This window comes from Neomonachus schauinslandi, chromosome 1 (genome assembly GCF_002201575.2).
Source record: "Neomonachus schauinslandi chromosome 1, ASM220157v2, whole genome shotgun sequence".
NCBI classification, from domain to species: domain Eukaryota; kingdom Metazoa; phylum Chordata; class Mammalia; order Carnivora; family Phocidae; genus Neomonachus; species Neomonachus schauinslandi.
This window is the reverse complement of record NC_058403.1, coordinates 29,013,115-29,039,436: the sequence shown is the minus strand read 5'-3', so window position 1 is coordinate 29,039,436 and position 26,322 is coordinate 29,013,115. Positions and strand designations below refer to the sequence as shown.

The 26,322-nt window shown below is 35.1% G+C and overlaps 1 protein-coding gene across 1 annotated transcript in view; it reads right to left on the bottom strand.

Annotated features, from left to right (window-relative positions):
• ROBO2 (roundabout guidance receptor 2) overlaps positions 1 to 26,322 on the bottom strand; it is a 1,281,409-nt gene that overhangs the window by 1,087,023 nt on the left and 168,064 nt on the right. The gene's annotated exons all lie outside the window — the stretch shown is intronic.

Below are 26,322 nucleotides of genomic sequence, written 5' to 3'. Positions count from 1 at the left end.
GCCTTTGTTTCCTTGTTGATCTTCTGCTTAGATGATCTGTCCATTGCAGTGAGTGGGGTGTTAAAGTCCCTGACTATTACTGTATTATTGTCAATGTGTTTCTTTAATTTTGTTATTAATTGGTTTATATAATTGGCTGCTCCCATGTTAGGGACATAAATATATACAATTGTTAGTTCTTGTTGGATAGACCCTTTAATTATAATACCCTGTTCTTCCTCATGTCTTTTTACAGTCTTTAGTTTAAAATCTAATTTGTCTGATATAAGGATTGCCACCCCAGCTTTCTTTTGATATCCATTACCATGATAAATGGTTTTCCACACCTTCATTTTCAATCTGGAGGTGTCTTTGGGTCTAAAATGAGTCTCTTGCAGACAGTGTATCAATGGGTCTTGCTTTTTAATCCAAGCTGATACCCTGTGTCTCTTGATTGGGGCATTTAGCCCATTTACATTCAGAGTAACTATTGAAAGATATGAATTTAGTGCCACTGTATTACCCATAAAGTCACTGTTTCTGTATATTGTCTCTGTTCCTTTCTGGTCTGTGTTACTTTTGGGCTCTCTCTTCACTTAAAGAATCCCTTTTAATATTTCTTGCAGGGCTGGTTTAGTGATCACAAATTCTTCTAGCTTTTGTTTGTCCTGGGAGCTTTTTATCTCTCCTTCTATTTTGAAAGACATCCTAGCTGAATAAAGAATTCTTGCCTGCATATTTTTCTCATTTAGCACTCTGAATATATCATGCTATTCCTCTCTGGCCTGCCAGGTCTTTGTGGATAGGTCTGCTGCCAGTCTAATATTTCTATCCTTGTAGGTTATGGATCTCTTGTCCCGAGCAGCTTTCAGGATGTTCTCTTTGTCTCTGAGATTTGCAAGTTTCACTATTATATGTCAGGATGTTGACCTATTTTTATTGATTTTGAGGGGGGTTCTCTGTGCCTCCTGGACTTGAATGCCTGTTTCCTTCTCCAGATTAGGGAAGTTTTCCATTATAATTTGCTCCAGTATACCTTCTGTCCCTCTCTCTCTCTCTTTCTTCTTCTTCTTCTGGGATCCCAATTATTCTAATATTGTTTCACTTTATGGTATCACTTATCTCTCAAATTCTCCCCACATGATCCAGTAGTTGTTTATCTCTCTTTTTCTCAGCCTCTTTATTCTCCATCATTTTGTCTTCTATATTACTAATTCTTTCTTCTGTATCACTTATCCTAGGGGTCAGAGCCTCCATTTTTTATTTCATCTCATTAATAGCCTTTTTTATTTTGAATTGATTAGATTTTAGTTCTTTTATTTCTCCATAAAGGGATTCCCTAGTGTCTTCTATGCTTTTTTTCAAGCCCAAATAGTATCTTTATAATCATTATTCTGAACTCTAGTTCCAACATCTTACTTATATCTGTACTGATTAGGTCCCTGGCAGTCAGTACTGCCTCTTGTTCTCTTTTTTGGAGGTGAGTTTTTCCATCTTGTCATTCTTGCAGAAAATAGTTGCTTTTCTATTTGTAGAGTTGCAGCTATCCTTTTCTTAGATCTCTGGTTGAATTCAGAATGATTTGATAGCTATCTAGCTGAAGTCCTGGGACCAGATGAAATTAAAGTCTCCTCTCCCAAGATATGTGATTGTTGATGTTTTGTGCCTCAAGGCAGTTTCAGAAAGTTGATCATGACGGAAGGAACAAGGTATCCACTTTGGAGAGCAGTGTAGATAAGTGAATTTAAGTACAGAGTGAAGCCAGGCAACCTGGATTTGTATCCAGGGTGTGTCACTCTAGCTGTGTGCACTTTAGCAAGTTACTAAAGCTCCTAGTGGCTTTAGTTTTCCTATCTATAAAATGGGAATAACAATATCAACCCCATTAGTTTCTATGATGATAAAATGGATCAATATATGTAAAAAAATATGTAAAATACTTATGAATAGTAAATGCCATTTTACCTTTAGCTGTTTTTCTTTGCTGCCAATTGGATTTGAGCAGGAATTCATACTCTACTACTTGCCATCTATATGACCCAAGGAGAGTCATTTAACCTCCCTAGAGCCTCAACTTTTTTATTGCTGAGATGAGGAGACATCAACCTGTTAGTGCTATTGTGAAGACTGATTGAGATATACATAAAGCCAGTAGTCTGACGCCTGACCCATGGTAAGGATTTAATAAATTGTCATCCCTTTACTTTTCTTTTTTCCTCTTAGTTACTGCTAATTTCCACCCCTGCTGCAAATTTCTAAATAGGCAACTATATTGTTAGAATATGGTGGAATTCACCCAATGAGCAAATGCATTCTTTAAACATATTTATACATATGTATGTATACAAATAAAACATTTAAATATATATATTTACATGTATTCATGCCCATTCAAAAACACTGTACTTGCCAATCACACTGTGTGCATATTTTATTACAGAAAAGTTGAAGAAAATCATATGAGATTACAAAATGTATATATGAAATATCATGTAACTAGACCTATTTCTCATCTAATAAGTTAAACATAATCTTGCTGAAAAGTGGTCTGGTATTTCCCATGTCTGTTTCTTAACTGTGTAAAAAATTCACTATCCCTTTGAGTAACATTTACTTTTAAAGTAAGGAGAGAAAACCTGAACTTGACTTAGAAATTAAGCAATAAGCCATCTGCCTAATTACCCACAGGGACTTACAGACCATTCCAGAATATCATTCTGTCTGGGAAGTTCTCCTTCTAACAATATTTATATTTCCTTTGAATACTATTTTTAGGTCATAATGTTTGTCAAATTATAGAAAATTGAGCCTCAGTTTCATCTCTGAAATAAAGGAAATAGAAAATATGATCTCTCGGGTCTTTTCTAGTTTAATTTTCTATGATTTTATGATTCTCTGGAGATTTGTTTCACTAGAAATGGTTGGGAGAGGGTGAAAGAAGAAAAGAGAGTGTGGACAAGAACACTGGTAAATTTTAAAGTGGAGTGACAGCCAAGTTCAGTCTACTGACAAAATATAATATTGAAAAAATATAATACATCACATCACTTTATTGTTGCCGCCTCTCCAATAATGATAGGAAATCTACAACTGAATATAAGAATGTGTTTTGGGTCACATTTTGAATTTCAAATTCATTAATGCAATTTTTGTGGAGGCTTCCCAAATGTGGGGGAAGGTCATAAGAGGGAGTAAACTCACTTTCTGTAACCTGCATAGATTCTTCCTTGGTGTGAGCAATGATGGGTGTGGGCATGGAGGGAAGAAGTGAGAAAAGGACACTTCGGGGGCATCTGGCAGAGTGGCACAAGAGCCTTGTCAGCTTTTTGTTGCTGACCAAGTCCCAGTTACAAATTCTTACTATAAAGCATACATTATCAGCCCTAATCAAGATTGTAAAATATCCACTCCTCACTTTATGTAAATTGCACAGAATAAAATTCTGACTTTAAGCATATAATCCTATTAAACTTTCAAACATATTGCAGAGGAAACTACAAATAAACCTACGTCTAGCAGGTGTCTAGATCTAGCTTTTCACCTCTGACTTTCTGTTTTATGTGTTTTTTTTTTTTCTTTCTTTCTGCTTTTCACTTTCTTAAGTGCTTCGGGGCTCTCAGTACCACATGCCACCAGCCAATATAAAACCTGTAAATGAAATTGAGAGGAAATTGGACATAAATGAATAATCAAGAAACTGCACATGTTGCTTTGAAGACCTCTTAGTTTTTCTACAAGTGACAGTTGGAACAAATTGTGTTCACTGCAAAAGAAATGGCAATGAGTGCTTGACAGAAAGTAGCTGACCCATTCAGCTATTAACTCTTTCTAGAGTTCCACAATATAAAGGATAGAACTTGTTTCTCTCTCACTGTATTCCTAATATGTGGCACAGTTTCTGACACAAAATAGATGTGTAATAAATATTTTTAGCTGTTGTTATGTAAAGGAGAAAAGAAAAGCTTAGGCTTTATGTGCAAATGTATATAATAGAGAGCAAAAATAATGTGTACATATTTGGTTGGATAAGTTTAAAATTTCCAGTATCTATTTTTTTGGAAAAAAATTAAGTATTTCAGGTTTTTGCTTGTTTTTGTTTGGTGATAGTTTGGAAACAAGGAAATATATTTAAGAATAAAATAATAAGCACACCAATTTCTTAAAGTTACAAATCACCCCCAAAATATGGAAACAAATCAAATTAACTTAAAGCATCAATTTTCCCTTTCATCCAAACACTGTTTTGAATTGCAAAGATTGCTGAGCAATAGGAAGTCACAGAGGGGAAAGCAAGAGATTTGAAGAAACCACATTTAAAATTGGGTTAAAAAATAACTATAATTAGCCACAAGTTAAGGAAAACTGCTAATTTGAACATCCCAGATTAGAAATAGTTGCTATCACAGAACAAAGATTAGCTATTAACAGGGTTCATTAGTGTGGAACGGAAGGTCAGGGAAGGAGGACAGCACAGTGTAAGGGCAGTTCTGAAATCAGCTAGAAGTGAAAAAGCCATGAGGAGAAAAAAAAAAAGGTTGAATTTAGGTTCTTTTATCCCAATCACTTTCTTAAGGAAAATGCAAGATAATAACACCCCTCAGATTTATATGGGTCTCAAACTAAGGGCTGATCTGCACTGTCATTAGTCAGCGGGTGCCGTTGAAGAACACTGAAGAAAAGAGAGAAAAGGAAGTTTAAGAGTCCGTTCTGATACTCATCGATCTTCTGGGCTTTCCCAGTAATAAGCAAAAACAAATTTTAAAATGTTCCTGTCATGGAGAATATAGTCCTTAAGTCAATCTGTGGGCTGGAGAAACTGAGTTGAAGGTAAGATATCAGGAAAAACTGACATGCAGAAGAGTTTTATGTGAAGTTACAGAAAAAGAAATGACTTTAAAAGGATAAAATGAACCCCCAAAGGCATCAACAACAATTATCTATGATTTTTCAGTAACAAAGATTAAAGGGCCATAATAACATTTCCTCAACAATATATTTATTCAGTATCTTTATTTCTACAATTTTTATAAATAATATTTTCCAAATTCATATAGGTTAGGATAATGAAGAGTATCTTGACATATTAATGAAGCACAAGTACTGGGTTTTTCTGGAGATTCAAACGAATGACAATTCTCAGCTGCTTCTGAGAATTATACCAGTTTATTCTTAAACTTGGGATTGCATCTTACACAATGCCTAAGGTCAAGGAGATGAGGAGGGAGCTTCACATGAGCACAAATGTAAGCTATAAGGGAGAGTCTCTGTGACTGAGTGCCTACAAAACTGGGAGAATATCTTAAACAAAATCTGATCAAATTTCTAGATGTAACTCCCAGGTTTTTTTGTTTGTTTGTTTGTTTGTTTTAATACAGGCAAGAGAGCAACATGTTAAATTATACCACAAGTATGAAATTATCAAAACCTAGTGTGTGAGGGAATAACAAGACAGTGAGACAATTTTGTCAACAAATAAATAGCAATTTTTTACAAAAAGGGAGGGGTGACTGATAGATTTAAAAAGACAGTGAAATATCAAAAGAATATGATGAGTAAATCTTAGATACAGATTCAAATAAATCAATTCTAATGAAATATTTGAGATACTTAGAGAAATTTGAACATTAGTTATTTCATGACATTAAGAAATGGTTATAAATACTTTTAGGAGTCTTAATGATATTATTGTTATGTTTCAAAAAGTTCTTATAATCTGAAATTTTTAAGAATGAAATGATATTATGTCTAGAAATTGTTTCAACATTACCTGAGATTGGAGGTACGGTAGGTAGGGTTACAGATGAAATAAGATTTGCAGTTTGATAGTTACTTAAGCTGAGTAATGGATACATGGAGTTCCTTACACTAATCTCTACTTTTTTTTTCTTTTTTACATTTTGAAATATTGCAAATTAAATATATATATATATTAAAAGTCAATAAGAGCTATAAAGATGAAATTAAATAATTAAGCAAATTTGTTCCATGATATATATAATTATATTCAGATATTTGATCTCTATTGAATTGGTCTAGTTTTCCCATTTTAAATAATTCATAATAACTTGAATATTTGTTACTTCATTTTGAGGAAGGCAGTTTGGGGATGGAAAATAGAAGAGTTGTACAGAGTTCAAAGAGAAGTTAAAACCACAGAGTCTACCTCCCACCATGTGCTTTCAATCTCTCTTGGCATAACATTCATAGTCCTTATGATGGCTTCCAAGGATTCAGGATCTACCCCTAGTTACTGGTCAGACTGCCAGGGACCATTCATGATCATCGTTTCTAAAGTGGTAGTACCATTAGTCTCAACTTCTTTGTCAGGCTTTATTTTTCCTCGTAGCATTATCCCTAAATTAAACTGTGTTATATATCTCTGTTTCTTGGTTTTCTTATTCTCCTATATTATAATATTCATAACAGTATTTTGCTTTGTGGCTGTAATCTTCAGACTTAGAACAAGGGTTAGCACATTACTAAACACTAAATGAATATTTGCTGAACATGAACTCTGAAATCCAAACACAAGTATTTATGACAAATAGTTACCTGGGCTTTGCTAGGATAATAAATAAATAAACTGTGCATTCCATTGTTGCCCAGCAGCAGTTGTTAGGCTGAATGTTACTTGTTCTACTTTCTACCCACTGTTAATTCTTCCTTCAGGTGCCATGAGAGCATGCTCTATCTGCCACTGAATAAGGATGAGCTCTTTTCCTTGTGAAAGCTTGGCCAAGGTCATACTCTTGCTTGGAATGCTAGGACTGCATAATAATATTTATTTCAGACCCATAGCAGTTATCCCAAGTCAAGCTGCCACCTTGGAGTGCTGCCAGAATCAGATCTGGTGTCCACTGAATCTCTGCCTCTTTCTCTTCCCCTGGTTACCCTGCATCAGGGGACAGGTAAAATTTTTCTGCAAATCCTTGAAACAGAATGGGTATGACTGAATCTCTTTTCTCAGAAAGTAGTGCTATCCAGCACTGAATGTCTGCTGTTCTAACAGAAGGAGCCCTAGGATGATACTATTTCAGCCCACCCTCTCTTTTTCAAGAAAACCTACCCTTAATCTATGAAGGCAATTTTTCTTCTAAGGATAACAAAGGTGATTTTCTAATATTAATCTCATTAGAGACAGAAACAAAACAAAAATCCAATTCACCACATGGACATTGTATATGACTTCAATATGGACCCTTAAGAAAAAACTAAAGCTTGTTCAGATTCACATCTCCCCATACCCACTTTTTATACTCAAATAAATAGATTAATGATCATTTGAATATTTTTAAAGCATAGATATGCATGTTTCACTTATCAGCTGATGTTTCTTAAATTTCTCAACAATTTTTCATTAGTAAAGCAAATTTTCATTATCATACAAATGAGGAAAGGAGAAATAATAATAGAATTTGAATAGCTCCAAATTGTTTCAGGAAATGTATTATGTATTTATTTTTAATTTTTTTTTCAGAATAGCTCCAAAATAGATATATAATCTCTATTCTACAAATAAGGAAACCTCAATTAAGGAATGAAACTTACCAATGGTCACATAAATAATTAATGATAGATTTAGAGCTGAACCTAGTTCCAATTAGTTCCATTTTAATTTATTGCCACATTAGTGCATTTAGATGAATATTAAAAATGAGCATTTTAGGGGCAACATGTTCAAGATCCTAAGAGAATTAGAAATAACCAAAATTAACAATGAAAAGTTTGTGAGCAAGTGTATGCACTTTGATTAATTGAAATTCACACATTTCTTTAAAATGTGTAGAAGCTTTGGATCCCTACTGTGGCTATATAATAACATGACCTTTATTTCTGATGTTATCCTATTAAGTGAAATATACATACATGCATGAAGAAAAAGACATCCAGGGAGTGTCCACTTCACAACCATTTGTAAATCGTTCCTTTTGGAATGTTATGTGCTACTGAAGGATTGAAACATATATGGCCACAACTTTGAATTCCTATGAAAGAGAGAGATTAGAGAGTTGTCCTTCTAAAACCAGGAGGGCTCTGGAGAAGCATGGTTTAGGGAATGCATTGTAGACCCGTGCTCAAATTCTGTTTCCACCACATACTAGGTATATGACCTTGGTGAGTTAATACACACTAAGTAAGTTTCTCCTTTTGTTAAATATGAATAATAACAGTACTTGTCTCATAGGGTCATTGTGAGGATTACATAAATTAATGTGTGCAAAACACTTAAAATAGTGCCTGACGTGTATTAAGTGCTATTTAAATGTTAGTTGTTATTATTATTATGCTCTTTTATGGCTGGATCCAAAGAAGATTCCATTCTAATAGAATTAAAAGAAATTCTCCATAAAGGGAACTTCTGTTTCCAGTTCTTGCAAGTACTAGATTTAACATTTTCTGTCTCCCAACACTAGACTCTTCTTTGAAAATCAATTAATATATTATTTTATTAATAAATGTGTTTTTTTCTTACAAAGAACTCATAAACTCATATTTAGTAAAGTAGCAATGGTTATATGGCTAGGGTAATCTTTTAAAATAACAAAATCAAATTCAGTTTTATAAACAACACACTCATTGTGCTATTTGTATTTAGATAATCTTCATGGCACTTGAAATGGAATTCTATTTCCTTGAAAATAATTCTCTATTCTGATATAAAACACATCTACTTTATGCACTTTACACAATTTTTATCTATGTTGTTTGTAATTATTTGTTAATTAATCAGTAAAAGTAATGGAAACATATAATCCAAGATTTCATCTCAATCTACATTATTAAAATTTGTCATTAATATTTCCCTGATACCAAAGACTCAAATGTGAAGTTCATATATTTTTTAAAAAGTTTGTAAACCTTAATATTATAAATTTTACTAGGATGTTCTTAACCAAGATTACCAAAAATTAAAATAGATCAGCCAACTCCTTATTTTTAGACAATATTATAAAGAGCCTATGCATTCAGTTTTACATAATTCCTCATTCAATTATTTATTCATTCACATGTTTATTAATCACTGATCATAACTTCTTGAACAGGGATGTGTGCTCCATTTTCTCAAGACTTTTGTGGAACAAATAACATTATTTCATATTAACCTGTTTTCAGATAGCCAGTGTATTTGAATTTAAGGTTTGTAAAGTAATATCACAAACCCCATCTTATCTTTAAAAATTAGGGTAAAAGGCATGCATAGAATAACTATAAATCAAGAATATTTTATTAAATGTTTTGATGGAGGTACAAAGCATGATGGGAATAGGGATAGAGGAAAAAATACAGTGATGAGGACTGGGAAAGTCTTCATGAGGGAAAACTGCATTTGAGTTAGTCTTTGAATGACTGGGATAGGGTTTTGGTTGCTAGAGAAGAAAAGAAATAGCACTAATTAAAATCCAGAGGCAGAAGAAGTATAGGATCTGTTGAAGAATTACATAATCTAGGGTAGGTGACACACAGATGCTACTTGGGCATAGCACAATATGAGACTAGAATATTAGAAGTTAGATCAGGAACAGGCATCTGAAGAATAGGAGTACTCTTTCTAAGCAAAACGAAGTCAGCAAGGGCTGTTGAACCACACAGAGATACCAGCAGAGCTAAGTTTTACCAAGATGTCAGGGATGATAGTAAAGAACAGATGTGCTCACATGCACACAAGTCAGTATCTCTATGTAGTCTATTGCAGGGTCTTCCTCAATGCTTTTCAAAAGGGAATTTCTGTCTCCGTGACTTAATGTAATAGCCCTCACAGGTCACCTACAAATGTATAATATATAAAGTATAACTTTTCACTTACATCAATGGGGCAGAAAACATTTTTTAGGTCTTTTTTTTATGGATGACACACTGAATTAGATTCCTAAGGCTATTGTAACAAAATACCATAAAGAGTGGAGGCTAGGGGCGCCCGGGTGGCTCAGTTGGTTAAGCGACTGCCTTCGGCTCAGGTCATGATCCTGGAGTCCCGGGATCGAGTCCCGCATCGGGCTCCCTGCTGTCAGCAGGGAGTCTGCTTCTCCCTCTGACCCTCCCCCCTCATGCTCTCTCTCTCTATCTCATTCTCTCTCTCAAATAAATAAATAAAATCTTTAAAAAAAAAAAAGAGTGGAGGCTAGAAGTATGAAATCAAGGTCTTGCCACAAATTTGTTCAGATGGAACAGGGTTGGGTGACATAACAGTCAAAAAGCAGAGATGGTGTGACAGTTTATAGACAGACAATGAAATTGGACTTTGGAGAGGAGCAGCTGTATTCTATTGTATCCTGCAATTAAAGCTATTAAGGTAGAAGGAAATCATCGTCACTTCCACCTTCATGATTCTGGGCTGTCTCTCTGCATTGTCCTCATAAAGCCTGATATATTTTATATTTCATCATGACAAAACATGTCATGAGCATTTTTAAATTATTACTGTATAATGTATGCTTTTAAGAAACCCTGTATTTATTATTGTAAATGTTCAAATACTTACTCTGAATTATAGTGAAGATCATGAGAATATATTTTAAAAGTGTTCTCAGTGGCAAAATGATTCATTTTGAAGGCTAACTTTTAATTAATTCCACAATAGTGGAAATTTCATTCTAGTCTCTTCCAGAAACTATAAAAATAACATCCTCTCTTTTGTGGTTATGAAAGATAAAAGCCACAACAAGTCAAACAGTGTGTATCATTCAGAAGCCATTTCTATGGTTATAAAAATTACTGTGTAAAAAATTGGGGGCAAATGGGATAGACATAAGCCATTTCTACCCCCTAAATATACATATCTCCTCTTCTGTGCCCTATAGACATAAAACATTAGAAAAATTATAGCCCTATATTTAATTCAGAGATTTGAAATTTCATAATTAAACATTTTCCATTCATTAAGAGGAAATATAGTTTAGGATGAAGGAAAGAAATATACAGGTTCTGAATTCTAGAGACCTGTGTTGAAAGTCTAGCTCTGTCATTTATCAGCTAAGTGACTTGATTCAAAATAAAAAGATTGTCACAGTCTTAGCTTTGGGGCTGTTTTGTCCACGACTATCCCATGTGCCAAGAACAGTGCCTGGCACGCACTGGACACTTAATACAACCTGTTGAGTAGAAGAATGAATGAATGGTTAGATGTGGAAGAAATGTAGTATGGTATTAATAAATTCCCTTGTGTTGGGGTCCTCTTTGACTTTGATTCTTCCCATCTCTTTTATTTTCTGCAGTAGCAGATTGGGATAATATAATGTACTGAAATTTATCAGTACTGGAATATTTTGGTTCAATTATTATATGTAGGAGAGTCTCTGATTCACCCCTTTAAAAGACAAACTAACAGTAGACATATTTCTATAAAATGTAATGAAAATCAAGTCATGCCCCCAAAACTTTAAAAGAACTTTAAGAGGAATAGTTCACCATTCTGTCCAAATTAAATTTACTTTTCAAATTGATAAAATCTAGTTTAAAATACAAACTAAATAATTCTGATACATAAAACTACAGTGAACAATTTACATATAGGAGCAATAATAGCTTTTATTTTTAACAGTCATTCTGATATTTTGCAGGATAAATTATGAGTCTTATGACAAATATGTGTCCCAACTTCCCTATGGTGTCCAGCCAGGCCTGCTAGAGTCATGACTCAGCCTGGAAGCTGCTGTTTATGGTACAAGTCAGCGGATGATTTAGAGTCCCTAAAAAACAGTATTTCTTTTACGAAAAACTATTCTGGATAGCTACCATTTTATTAAATATTCGTACTGTTTTTATTATTTCCTTGTTCAAAATTAAGAAAATTTTGAATCATTCAATCACCATACAAAGATATCCAATTCTCAACTTTATCTTCTAGAAATGACTTTAATAAAATAAAAATTACCTTTTGGGAAAAAAATTACCTTTTATCTCAAGATTTTTGAGTCATGCACAGAGCTTTCCAGAGTTGTCACTCTCTCACTCAAAATTAATGTGACTCCCTTTGTGAAGAACACAATTAATGTGCTCCCCCCATCTCCCTCTTCTGTGGAGGAATTTACACTTTACAGGAAAGCAGGGACCTCGGTGCTGATTTTGTTTTACCGGGTCACTCCTGTTGGCTCTAAGGTAATTGGATCCTCAAGAATCACCTCACAGCTGTCTTTATATAGCCATATAATGTCTTCCATATTTTTCTCCAAAATTAACCATGTTTGCTGCTTTGTCCCCCAGTCTGGTGTTAAAATATTTTTTTTTTCCCAGTGCAGGAGGGCTTGACTCTCATTTCTATACTGAAAGGGAGTTTCCAAACTTTTGGCCAGGTCTTTGAGTAGATAAGAATGTTGTGTCTCTGTTTTTTACAAGGTTTAGCAAAAGGTCTTGTTTATTTATATATCAGCAGACACTAGGGCTGGGCTGAGCACCACAGTAAAAAAGAAGAATTCACAGTCAACAAAGCAATAAAAAATTCTGTCTTTGTTGTGGATCTGAGGGGGGATTTTTGGATGACGTTGATTTTAGGAAATTGTTTGAATATATATTCTTTGAAAGGAGTGCTGAATGTGCAAGTGTGCTTGTACACAAACATTTGCTAACTCTGGCCCCTTTCACTCAGTGTTTGGCCTAATAGTTACCCATAAAAGGAAGGATGCAGGAAGAAGGAGCAAGGTACATATTCATTTCAAACTGGTGAAGAGGTCTCAAAGAAGACTGATTGGGATGTTGAAAACCTACAGCTGATGTCTTTTCTATAATGATTGTTTAAAATGAGTAATTTAGGACTTGAAAAATGTACTACTGAGAGTCAAGAAATATATGAGTAGGAGGCAGAGTGAATATGAGTAGAAGGTGTCGTGCATTCTTCAGCCAATAAAGAGGTAAAAGGCTGGACATCAGGATAGAGAAGCAAACTTAGCACTGAGAGCTGTCAACAATTGGACACCTTTGAAGGAGATCTCTTCTCCCATTTTCTTTAGACTCTTGGAACAGGCATACTTAGCATACAGATTTAAGTGTTTTTTTCTCCTGTACCATAAATTTTCCTACTTTTCAGTAAAGGGTATTACTCACAGAATCTTATATGGGAAGGAAATTGAGGACAATGACAATAAAGGACTGTGTGGCTTCTGTAACATCAGCCCTCCATGTGCTTGCTTTGGCAGCACAGATACCATCAGCCATCCAATAAGGATGAGGAGGTTATTAATTTTGGAATTCCAGGTAATGGTCAGAAGTAAAGCCTAGGTAGACCTTTGAATGGCAGAAAGTTAAACTGGATAAGTAGAAGTGGATGCAGTGAATAGAAGACCCATTCACAGAAATGAGACAAACTCCTTTTAATTCCTAAATGCACTAGCATTTAATGGGAAACAGATGTATGCTTGGTTACAAATGTGTCTTCTTTATTAAATTTTATTATTATTTTATTATATTATTAATTTATTTTTATTAGTTATTTTTCTAGCTTTATTGAGATATAACTGACATTGTTACACAGTTAAAGTATACAATATGATGATTTGATATAAGTATATATTGTGAGATGAGGTCCCACAATCGATTAATATTTCCATCACCCCACATAGTTACCATTGTTTTTCTGTGGTGAGAACACTTAAGATTTACTGTCTTAGCAAATTTCAAATATACAATACATTATTAACTATAATCAACATGCTGTACATTAGATTCCCAGAACCATTCATCTTATAATGGAATGTGTGTACCCTTTAACCAACATCTCCCCCTTTCCCTCATTCCCCAGTTTCTGGAAACCACTATTCTACTCTCTGTTTCTGAGTTCATATTATTTATTTATTTTAGATTCCACATAAAATTGAGATCATACAGTATTTTAATTTCTCTGTCTGGCTTATCTCACTTAGCATAATGTCCTCCAGTTTCATCCATGTTGTTGCAAATGGCAGGACAAGGAAAATGTGGTGTAGCTTTACATATGGATATATACAATGGGATATTATTTAGCTATAATAAAGAAGGAAACTTTACCATTTCCCACAAATTCATTTTAATGTTTGGTAGAAAAAATGTTCATTCTAAATAATTATAATATTTCTACATTCTTGTGCTTAGTCATTGATTCATTAACAAATAGGTTTGGAATATATATATATATATATTTGGCAAATAGGCACCAAGGTTTTTTCTTTTTTTAATTTAATTTAATTTAATTTTATTATGTTATGTTAGTCAACATACAATACATCATTAGTTTTTTTTTTATTATGTTATGTTAATCACCATACATTACAGCATTAGTTTTTTGTACAAAAAACTACCCTACAACTCAAGACTGTGATATCAATGCCTACCGGAATTCCCAACCTATTGGCCTTCCTTGAAGATTTCTTACTTGCCAGCCCCCACAGTCATATGAGCCAATTCCTCAAAATAAGTCATAGGTCTCTCTCTCTCTCTCTCTCGTGTGTGTGTGTGTGTGTGTGTGTGTGTGTGTGACTGTCTGTCTTATTAGTTCTGTTTCTCTGGAGAACCCTGATTGATACACCCTTGAGTTTTTGATGTAGGGTTCCACGATTCATTGTTTGCGTATAACACCCAGTGCTCCATTCAATATGTGCCCTCTTTAATACCCATCACCAGGCTAGCCCACCCCCCTACCCCCCTCCCCTCTAGAACCCTCAGTTTGTTTCTCAGAGTCCATAGTCTCTCATGGTTCATCTCTCCCTCCGATTTCCCCCCCTTCGTTTTTCCCTTCCTTCTCCTAATATTCTCCATGCTATTCCTTATGTTCCACAAATAAGTGAAACCATATGATAATTGACTTTCTCTGCTTGACTTATTTCACTTAGCATAATGTCCTCCAGTCCCATCCATGTTGATGTAAAAGTTGGGTATTCATCCTTTCTGATGGCTGAGTAATATTCCATTCTCTATATGGACCACATCTTCTTTATCCATTCATCTGCTGAAGGGCATCTCAGCTCTTTCCACACTTTGGCTATTACAGACATTGCTGCTATGAACATTGGAGTGCATATGGCCCTTCTTTTCACTGAATCTGTGTCTTTGGGGTAAATACCCAGGAATACAATTGCTGGGTCATAGGGTAGCTCTATTTTTAATTTTTTGAGGCACCTCCACACTGTTTTCCAAAGTGGCTATACCAACTTGCATTCCCACCAACAGTGTAAGAGGGTTCCCCTTTCTCCATAACCTCTCTAACATTTGCTGTTTCTTGCCTTGTCCATTTTTGCCATTCTAACTGGTGTAAGATGGTATCTCAATGTGGTTTTGGTTTGAATATACCTGATGGCTAATGATGATGAACATTTTTTCATGTGTCTGTTAGCCATTTGTATGTCTTCTTTGGAGAAGTGTCTGTTCATGTCTTTTGCCCATTTTTTGACTTGATTATTTTTTTTTTGGGTGTTGAGTTTGAGAAGTTCTTTATAGATCCTGGATACCAGCCCTTTATCTGTAGTGTCATTTGCAAATATCTTCTCCCATTCTGTGGGTTGCCTCTTTGTTTTGTTGACTGTTTCTTTTGCTGTGCAGAAGCTTTTTATCTTGATGAAGTCTCAAAAGTTCATTTTTGCTTTTCTTTCACTAGCCTTTGGAGATGTATCTTGAAAGAAGTTGCTGTGGCTGATGTTGAAGAGGTTACTGCCTATGTCCTCCTCTGGATTCCTGTCTCACATTGAGGTCTTTCATCCATTTTGAGTTTATCTTTGTGTATGGTGTTAGAGAATGGTTGAGTTTCATTCTTCTGTATATAGCTGTCCAATTTTCCCAGCACCATTTATTGAAGAGACAGTCTTTTTTTTCCATCGCATATTTTTTCCTGCTTTGTCGAAGATTATTTGACCATAGAGTTGAGGGTCCATATCTGGGTCACTATTCTGTTCCATTGGTCTATATGTCTGTTTTTGTGCCAGTACCATGCTGTCTTGGTGATCACTGCTTTGTAATATAGCTTGAAATCAGGCAACGTGATGCCCCCAGCTTTGTTTTTCAAGGTACTAGAATTACAACAGTGAATATAATACTGAAAACTTCTTCCTTCTTGAGTTTATCTTCAAATAGAGGATGCAGACAATATGCAAGTAAACAAAGGGTGTATCAATCAGGGTTCTCCAGAGAAACAGAACTAATAAGACAGACAGTCACACACACACACACACACACACACACACACACACACACACACGAGAGAGAGAGAGAGAGAGAGAGAGACCTATGACTTATTTTGAGGAATTGGCTCATATGACTGTGGGAGCTGGCAAGTAAGAAATCTTCAAGGAAGGCCAATAGGTTGGGAATTCCGGTAGGCATTGATATCACAGTCTTGAGTTAAAGGGTAGTCAAAGAATTCCTTCCTCTTTGAGGGAACTCAGTTTTTTCTCTTAAGGCTTTTGACTGATTAGATGAGGCCCACCCATATTAGAGAAGGTAATCTGCTTTACTCAAAGTCCACTGGTTTAATTGTTAATCATATCTGAAAAATATCTTCACTGCAACATCTAGACTAGTGTTTAATGGAGCAAATGAACACTACATCCTAGCCAAGTTCACACATAAAATTAACCATTACGGGGCACCTGGGTGGCTCAAATGGTTAAGCGTCTGCCTTTGGCTCAGTTCATGATCTCAGGGTCCTGGGATCGAGTCCTGCATCAGGCTCCCTGATCCGCGGGAAGCCTGCTTCTCCCTCTGCCTCTCTCTCTCTGTCTCTAATGAATAAATAAATAAAATCTTTAAAAAAAATTAACCATTACAAAGAGAGACAAGGGTATTATTTTAGAGAAGATGGTCAGAGAATTCCTCTTAAAAGATGGGACATTCAAGCAGAGATTTGAAAAAAGTGAAGGAGGGAGCCTTGAGAATATCTGGAGGAAGATCTTTCCAAGCAAAGGAAAGACTGTGTACAAAGGCCCTAGGGCAGAAGTATCAAACAGTGTTTGAAGAATAACCACATGATGCCCACTGTGGCTGGAGTGCAGCAATCTAGGAAGAGAAAAAATATCAAGAACCAGAAAGGGGCTAGTTGGTCTTTTAAGAACTTTGCTGTTTAAGAGCAATGAGAAGCCACATAGAATTTTAATATATAAACTGCATTCTCTGACTCAAGTATTAAGAAGTTCATTCTGGCTACTATGTGATGAATAGATCATAGAGAGGCAAAAGTGGAAGCTGAAAGATAAGCCAGGGGTCTATTGAAATTTCATCATGGTAGGTTGGGATGCCATGATGATAGTGGCGTTGGTGAGAACTGGTCAAATTCTTGATGTATTTAGAAGGTAAGCAATAGAATTTGCTGATGTTTCAGTAAAAATTATAAAAAGTAATAGAGAAATAAAAAGTGATTCTAAGGTTTTTGGTCTTAATGAGATGAATGGGAGTCGAGATTTCAGCTTGGAACATGTTAGCTTTAACTTTGGGATGCCTGTTAGATATCCACATTGAGAAATCAAATGGTCAGTTGGATATAAGAGTCTTGGGAACAGTAGAGGTAAAATTTGGTAGTTGTTAAAATATACAGGTATTTAAAACTTTAATAGTGGGTGAAATCATCTAGGAACTCAAACTGGATGGAAAAGATAATAGGTCGGAGAACAGAATCTGAGACATTCATACATCATTTATTCTCCTACATGAAATTTACAAACATCATCAAGGTCCCCCAAATTTGATTTTTATTGAAACTGCATTAAATTTACAGATTAATTAGTGTCATCCTATGTTTTTTACATCCATCTATTCATTCTGCCCCTAAAATGTAATTATATTTAAATTGGAACTTAAAGAATGAACAATGGAATTTGTTAGGTGAGATGGAGAAGTGGATGCAGAATTGGGCAGTATGGAAAACACTTTTTATATATGAATTTGTATAACTGTTACAACAATCTTGGAATTGTAAAATATGCTTATTTCACAGATAAGGAAAATTGAGGGCTTGATAAGGTAAAGCAGTTTGCTTAATGTCCCAAATTTTGCCTCAAATATAAATAGAGTATAAAAACAATTTTAGAAGTGTTTTCATTATACAATGATTCTTTGCTGACCTCAACGACTTTATAGTATGACTACTAACTGAATTCATTATGAAATATTAATAGGCATATATTTTATGAAACACCCTACTTTCATAGAAACATAAAACCATGAATAATTTGAGTAAGAAATACCCATAGCTTTTCTAAATTCTTGATATAAAAGTAAAACCCAGACAGGTGCTGAATTTATTTCACAGAGGGATCTTATATTTTGTATTCTGGTAACATCGGTATTCTTCTTGACAGGCTATATAAGAGACCTACTCTAAAACCCCATTATGTGAGCATTTTCACCCAATATTCAAGGGCTTTTATAACATAACTGGCTGACCATACGTTTCTTCCATATGTTTGATAATGCTTTAAAAGGAAAGAACAGAGCACATAAAATCTAGAGAAACAAGAAAATGGTCTATAACCTAAATGACCCAGAAAAATTATAATATGTATCACCAGAATGAAGAAAGATTTATGACAGCTAGTGAACAAATGATTAAGCATTTAATCATATCTGACTAAGTTAGTAAGTACTTCAGTGGTAAGGCATTTAAGTTTTAATCACTTTTCACTAATTCACTGTGAGGCTGTTTGGAGGAATTAAGACATGACAGGGCATGTTTTAGTACCCCATTAATACACAACTCAGGAACATTCAAATATTTTCAACCACTTAAAACAGGTATTAATTAACCAATAAAACAACCTGGAGAAACTGAAGGCTATTACATTCTTTTTGCATCTTCAACTCTGAAATCAGATAAGAAAAAAAAAGGAATGAAGGAAAGTATTGTTGAATAAAGACAAATTAAGAGCAATACTAAAATGAAGATTCCAGAGACTATTATTATTATATGTATCTTTATGTTTAAAAATGTTGACTCCAAATGTGTATGCAGAAATATTTTTCCCTTTTTAAAAAATTGAAGTGAATTTCAAATAATTACAGCATTAACCATTTTATTTTATTTTTTTATATTTATTTATTTATTTATTTATTTATTTATTTATTTAAGAGAGAGAGAGGGCATGAGAGGGGGCAGGGGCAGAGGGAGAGAGAGAAAGAATCCTCAGGCAGACTCCCCACTGAGCAAGGAGCCCAACACAGGGTTTGATCCCAGAACCCTGAGATCATGACCTGAGCCAGAATCAAGAGCTGGCCACTTAACTGCCTGAGCCACCCAGGTACCCCAAGAATTAACCATTTTAAAGTGTACAATTCAGTGGCATTTTAGTACACTGATATTGCTGGGAAGCCACCACTTATATCAAATTCCAAAACATTTTTATTACCCCTGTATTCATTAAGCAGCCACTTTAGTCCCTATTCCTCCCAGTCCCTCGCAACCACAAATCTGTTTTCTCTATGAATTCAAGTCTTCTGAATGTTTCATATAAATGGAATCATATAATTATTCTTTTATGTCTGATTTATTACATTTAGCATAATGCTTTCAAGGTTTTGCCATGTTATAGCACGTACCAGTATTTTCTTTTTATGTCTGAATAATATTCCATTGTATGTATATACCACAGTTCATCCACTCCATTCATCCATTGATGGACAGACACTTAGGTTGTTTCCACCTTTTGTCTCTTGTGAATAGTGCAGCTATAAACATTCAGTTTGGATGAATATATGAATATTTTACCTGTTCTCAATTTTGGGGGGTATATACATAAGAATGGAATTGCTGGATCTTGTGGGTATATATTTTTTTAAAGATTTTATTTATTTACTTGACAGAGAGAGACACAGCAAGAGCAGGAACACAAGCTGGGGAGTGGGAGAGGGAGAAACAGGCTTCCTGCCGAGCAGGGAGCCCGATGTGGGGCTCAATCCCAGAACCCTGGGATCATGACCTGAGCTGAAGGCAGATGCTTAATGACTGAGCCACCCAGGCACCCCTTGTGGGCATATTTTTAAAAGCAGATTTCCCCTCAATTTTGTGTTAAGTATTTCTATATTTTAGATATCCTTATTTGTGGAACAAATTCAAGAAATCAGGCATTTATTTAAAAAAAAACCTAAAAATTATTTTCTACTACACAAACTCTTCATGATAGCTTTAAAGTTGAGGGGAAATAGGTGATCCATTCAGAGTCTTGCAGTGGTACAGAACAAAACTTATTTTGGAGGGGTGTGGGGGCCAGCAATGGAAGTTTGTGTTTTAACAACTTCACTAGTTTGGGTTATAGAATAAGAGTTAGTAATGAATATGGATAGAGTGAAAGAGTATCATTAAGAGAAAACTTGAAGGCTTTACAAGATGTAAGGTGTAAAAATAAAGGGTATAGAATTTGAAAAAGCATGAAAACATATATGAAAAAATAATAATATGTTTAGTATTTAGTGGAAAAGCATCAAACTTCCCAAAAGAATTGGATAAGGAGAAATAAGACCAGAGCAAGGGTCTAAAGCTATCTTCAGGTATTTCCATATCTTGGCCTCAACAAAGATATCACTGGATGGACTTTTCTTACTTTAACTTTGCTTTGCTTCTTTCCTTCTTTGTCTTTTTTTTTCTTTTCTTATTTTGTCTAAATGTTTTGGATTTATGTACTAAGATATATTAACATCCTAGGTTTGTTTCAGAGCGACAGTGACAAAATAGAAAATGCCAAATGTCAGGAAGACTTGTGTTGATGAGTGAGCTTAGCAACTTCAAAATACCCAAGGAAATAAAAAAGGAGATGAAAGTGCTATGGCTGACAGGAATAGTCAAATAGATTTTTACCCACATATGAATATTGGGACAGCCACAGTACAATGCATATGTGCAAAAACATGTCCAAAACATGCCATTCTTTATTGCCTTTTTCTATTTTGAATGTGGATGTCTCTTCCAATGAATGTAAATCTTTCATTTTTGAAGCATTATAGTTTTTTTTAAAGATTCTATTTATTTATTTGAGAAAGAGAGAGACAGAGAAACAGAGACAGAGTATGAGCGGGGGTAGGGGGAAGGCAGAGGGAGAGGGAGAAGCAGACTCCCCACTGATCAGGGAGCCCAACGACACAAGGCTCCATCCCAGGACCCTGAGATCATGACCTGAGCAGAAGGCAGACGCTTAACCGACTGAGCCACCGCCCCTGGAAGCATTATATTTTAAGCTGGTGGTTGCCACAGGGGAAGTTAGTGGGGTGATGGGTGAAATAGATAAAGGGGATTAAGAGTACACTTATTTTAAGGAGGACTGAGAAGAAATGTATAGAATTTCTTTTTTTTTTAAAGATTTTATTTATTTATCTGAGACAGAGAGAATGAGAGACAGAGAGCACATGAGAGGGGGGAGGGCCAGAGGGAGAAGCAGACTCCCTGCCGAGCAGGGAGCCCAATGTGGGACTCGATCCAGGGACTCCAGGATCATGACCTGAGCCGAAGGCAGTCGCTTAACCAACTGAGCCACCCAGGCACCCTAGAATTTCTTAATCATTGTATTAAACACCTGAAATTAATAGAACACTGTACGTTAATTGTACTTAAATAAAAAAAGACAAAAAAAATAAAGCATTATATTTTACAATTGTTATTAAAAATTTAAACTATAACAAAAGTATGTTTTAAAATTAAATTATAAATTATAATTTTGTGATTATATACAATTACAAAAGCTATTTAAAATTATTAGATAAGTAATTATTAAAAGGTGTGTAACAATAAACATATAGTTAGGTGTTTGTAAAGATACAACTATAGGGCGCCTGGGTGGCTCAGTTGGTTAAGCGACTGCCTTCGGCTCAGGTCATGATTCTGGAGTCCCGGGATCGAGTCCCGCATCGGGCTCCCTGCTCGGCAGGGAGTCTGCTTCTCCCTCTGACCCTGCTGTCTCTCATTCTCTCTGTCTCAAATAAATAAATAAAATCTTTAAAAAAAAAAGATACAACTATAAACTTTAACTATAAACATATAAATATTAACTATCAATATGTTAAAAAGATATATAACTATAAAATATTAAAAAGTCATTCATTTATGTCCTTTCTTCCAGGCTTGTTCGTTTTAGTGGTGAAAAGAAGATAATTGACCAGAAAATCCAAGTTGGTTGAATGGATATCCTCTATTTACTCTGAGGAGAAAGTTGTCTATGGTAAATGTTTATGGCTAAATTATATAGGAAAATTAACATAAATATGTAGGAAGAGTGAAACATTGAGAAGTTTAACTGTATGACAGCAAAACCCAAAAACATTAAAAAATTGAATTTTTTTCTTTTCTTTCTTCCTTTGTGCCCTTTTGTAAACTAAATGTCATAGTTCTCTGTGACAATTTTGCCATCTAAGACAGACCATTTGCAGTAAATTTCCTTGAGACCTGAAGTAAAGAATGACTTTAAAAATATATATATATTTTGATTCTACCCTCAGAAGCAGATGGACCAAGAGCAAAATCTGTAAAAGAACATGTATGGTCTGAAGAAGTGAACACATAGGCAGTTACTATATAATAATATCTTTAATATATCGAATAGAATTGTTTCAGTCATGCAGTTAATTTTCATCTATTTATAATAACAAATATTGGAACCAGATTGATAAAATGCACAGGTAATTAAAAAGCGTAATATGGCCAAATATTGAGACCACTTTTATCACTAAGCCTATATTTTAAAAGTATTAATAACACCTAACAATGCTGTATTTTTTACTTTGTTTTGTTTTATTTCTAGTCTTCAGTCCCACCTCTGACAGTACTAATGAAAGAGAAAAGAGAGGGGAAATGTAAGAACCCTGGAAACTAGGGTTCTCATTCTAGGAGGAAGCAATGGTTAACTACAATAAATACATTTTCTTGAGTAATGTTTCAATAGAAGCATGTGTATAATGCCTAAATAAGAACCAAAAGAAGTAGAATATAATTCTGATTAATGTTATATATACACCAGAAGTTGCTTAAAAGAGTCCATATAAAGCAATACATTTCTGAATTATTTTCTATCCCCTTCATTCTGTATTTCCCACCCAAGGCCCTAATTCCTCAGTAACTTCCGAATTCCTTTGGGTACCTCAATTGCTCTCATCCAACTTAATATTGTTAACCATAGTGGAATTGTATGTGGGGGGTGTGTGTGTGTGTGTGTGTGTGTGTGTGCATGCAAGTGCAGACTTACGGGATGAGTGGAAGGCTGGGCATCAAATAGGATAAGGGAGATATCACTTGCTGATACAGCTAATACATATCTCACACGACTACCTATTTTTTTAAAGATTTTTTTAAATTTATTTGACAGAGAGAGAGAGAGCACAAGCAGGGGGGAGTGGGAGAGAGAGAAGTAGGCTCCCCACTGAACAGGGAGCCCAATGTGTGGCTCAATCCCAGAACTCTGGGATCATGGCCTGAGCTGAAGGCAGAAGTTTAACCGACTGAGCAACCCAGGCGCCCCACATGACTACTTATTGATAGTGCATGTAACTTGGCTCTGATTAATCTTCATTGATGATCAAATAAATCAATTCTATAATATAGTTTAACTAAGGCATTTGTTCTATTCAATCTTCTTTTATTTTTCTGTTACTTTCAATCTACTGATTCTTAAAATTTCAAAAACAGCATAGGTCATATGATATCCAAGCCACAGACACGAATGCCATAGCACATCCAACTTTTTTTTCACTTAAATTTGACAGTTCCAGTCTGTAGCCCTCATTCTGGAACTCCTTCAAATTTAGGGGTGCAATTTTTTAAATTCAAAATTACCAAAAATGTGTGTCCTTTCTCCATGAATTACTTTAACAGAGGGACATATCAGGTTGGAAGGGGTGTACTTTTGTCATTTCTCACAGTCTTGAACAAATTATAAGCACTCCAAAATTATTCTTGTGCTCCAGTTTAGTGCTTTCTTCTAGCCAAATGTAAACATTTTTTTTTTGTTTCTGTAAAATGATCAATATTTTGTTTTGCTTTCAGACCTTGGTAACAATAGACTCTACAAAGAATGAAAAAACAAAAACAGACTTATGCAAATCAGAACTATTGGGGTCCCTTTGGGCCAAGAGAAGACTACTGATTCTGGAGCTAACTCTGTCACAAGTGTTCAACACTGATCTGCAATTGAATCAATAGTGTCATGAAATCCCACTGACAAATGTAGGTTGTGACTGTGAGGATGAGCATCAATCCTGATTTTCTTTTTTTTTTTAAGATTTTATTTATTTATTTATCTGAGAGAGAGAGAGAAAGAGAGCAGGGGAAGGAGCAGAGGCAGAGGGACAAGCAGACTCCATGCTGAGCATGAAGCCCATTGTGGGGCTCAATCTCACGACCTCACAACCCTGAGATCATGACCTGAACCAAAATCAAGAGTCAATGCTTAACTGACTGAGCCACCCAGGCACCCCAATCCTGATTTTCTTTAACCCTAGTGATGGAGATCCATTCTTCAGCCTTGAGAGAAAGAGATAAATAATGTGTTTCTTCATAAAAAAGAGGAAGTAGAAGGTAGAAGAGAATGTGACACTTTGAGGAAAATCTCTGATGCTAGAAAAGGTGGATTCACTCGAGCAAAAGCTTATATTTTAGAAGAGCATTTGTCAAGTGAAAAAAGGAAATCGTTAATCAGCAGCCAGGATGTTCACAGATGAGCAGGGCAAGTAATATACAATTGCTTAATTTTGAAAAAAAAAAAAAATGAAATGCTCATTTCAATTCGAGATATGTCCTGATGTGTGCATTTGGAGATCCTTTAAGAAAGTATATTTATTGAAATTACTGTTTCTAGAGTCATTGGCTGATTGTTTTCAAGCATAATTTTATCACAATTGAATAGCTGCAAAAATATTTCATTATAATATTATGTTTATAAAAGTTTATTTAAAAGATTACCTTTTATATTTAAAAATATTAACTTCATATACTTTTGGCACTTTTTGTAATTTGTTTAATTCATCTAGATTTACATATTAGAAATGGAAAATTATAACACAAAACTAGTTTTGCTAAAAGTAACAATAACTCAAATAAAATTTTGAACTCATTTCTACAACCTCAGGGAATTAAATCTTGCTAAGGCCCTGTGTGAACTTGAAAGTGGATCATGAGCCTCAGATGAAATATAGCCCCCAGGATACCTTGACTTCTGTCATATAAACCCCTGAGCAAAGAACCCAGTAATACTATGACAAATTTCTGACCCACAGAAAATGTGAGATAATGTGGGTTTTTAAGTTCCTAATTTGGGGTCATTTGTTATGTAGCAATAAAAAAGTAATGCAGACCTTTTTCATTATTGTGGCTGAGGGTCCCTAAATTGACCCCCAGTGATTCCCTGACTCCTAGTCCTTATGTACTATAGACTCATCTTTCCTTGAATATAAGTCTGGCCTGTGAGCTTAGTTCTAATAATAGAATACAGCGAAGGTGATGGGATGTCATTTCTGTGAATACCATACATTCACTATATAAGACTCTGTCTTAGCAAAGTGAAGGTAGCGAGACTCTCTCTTGCTGGCTTTGAAGAAGTAAACCACCATGTTGTGAGAAGGTCTATAGAGATGGCCCTGAGGAATTATGGGCAGCTTCGAGGAGCAGCCAGCCAGCATAAAAAATGGGGACTTGAGTCCTACAACTGCAGAGATGAATTCTGCTAAAAACCTTAGGGAGCTTAGAAGATCGTTCACCAGTTGAGACTATAGTGAGACTGTACCTGGAAACTGGACTGTAGCCTTCTGAGACCCTAAGCAGATGACCCAAGTACACTATGCCGAACTTCTGCCCTGACGGGATGAATCAGAGGGTACACCCACTGCTGGTGCTTCATGTGATTTACTTCCTGGACCCCTGGGTTTATTTCAAAAGTTTAATAAAAGTTTCCTTTCAAAAATATTACTAAAGTTAGTAAAATTCATTTCTTCTTGAAATAGGAAAAAAAAACCTATGTATGTCAGAATATTATTTTTAAAGATAGTAATTATATTTTTTTGTTTGTTTGATTCTCTTGCTATTTTCTCATTTCTTTTCTGCCCTTTCAAACACATAGATCATTACACTGAGATCCACTGCCATTAGAAAGGATGTGATGAAAAAGAAAGCAAAAAATAAATACAGCTGTATCTTGTTTCTTGGCTCATCATTACAGGACTTGAAAAAATACCCACAGGCCTAAGAGAAAGAAGGTAGATGGAAGGGAAGAGAGACAGTGGCCCTTGTCTTCTTTCCTAGGATACTGATAGGCAGGATGTAGTACTCCAGAGTTTGAATGGGTACATGATGTCTATTGGCTAATGGTGCTTAGAAAGATTTGTAGAGATTCACATGTCTTGAAATGTTTTAAAGTAGTAGAAAAATTGTTGTGTCTCTTGATATTGTACAGAGGTAACCTAGAGAACTTCAGTCCTGTAAGA